Raw genomic sequence first — 483 nt, forward strand, 5'->3', positions numbered from 1 at the left:
CGGGCGTGAGGGGCTTCTGTGCACGTGCGCGAGGGGTGTGTGTGGGGTGTGTGTGTGCACAAGGGGTGGGCATGAGGGATGTGCACTGGGGTGGGCGTGAGGGGCGTGTGTGAGGGGTGTGCCTGTGTGTGCATGCGGCAAAGCACACACAACACAAAATCCACGCCGACCACTACAAAGTGCACGACTCGGTGGCAGCTGGTGCGTCCACATGCTGTGCAATCCCCACCTGTCTCGCTCCAGAACTTTCCATCACCCAAAAGGAGACGCTGGACCCACCAGCTGTCACTCCCCTCTCCCCCTCCAGCCCCGAGGACGCCCTGTCCACCCCGTCTCTCTGGCCCTGCCTCTTCGGGACGTGTCACGGACGAGGGTCACACAGGGCCGGCCCCTCCGTGTCTGGCTGGTCCTCAGCACCACGTCCTCCCGGCCGAGGGCAGCAGGTGCCAGGCCCCTTCCTCCCGGGGACCGGACAGTGAATCC

At 65.6% G+C, this 483-nt stretch overlaps 1 protein-coding gene across 1 annotated transcript in view; it reads right to left on the reverse strand.

Moving 5' to 3' along the window:
• NADSYN1 (NAD synthetase 1) overlaps positions 1-483 on the reverse strand; it is a 22,933-nt gene that overhangs the window by 8,973 nt on the left and 13,477 nt on the right. The window lies entirely within an intron of this gene.

Source organism: Myotis brandtii, unplaced genomic scaffold, assembly GCF_000412655.1.
Source record: "Myotis brandtii unplaced genomic scaffold, ASM41265v1 scaffold2300, whole genome shotgun sequence".
NCBI classification, from domain to species: Eukaryota; Metazoa; Chordata; class Mammalia; order Chiroptera; family Vespertilionidae; genus Myotis; species Myotis brandtii.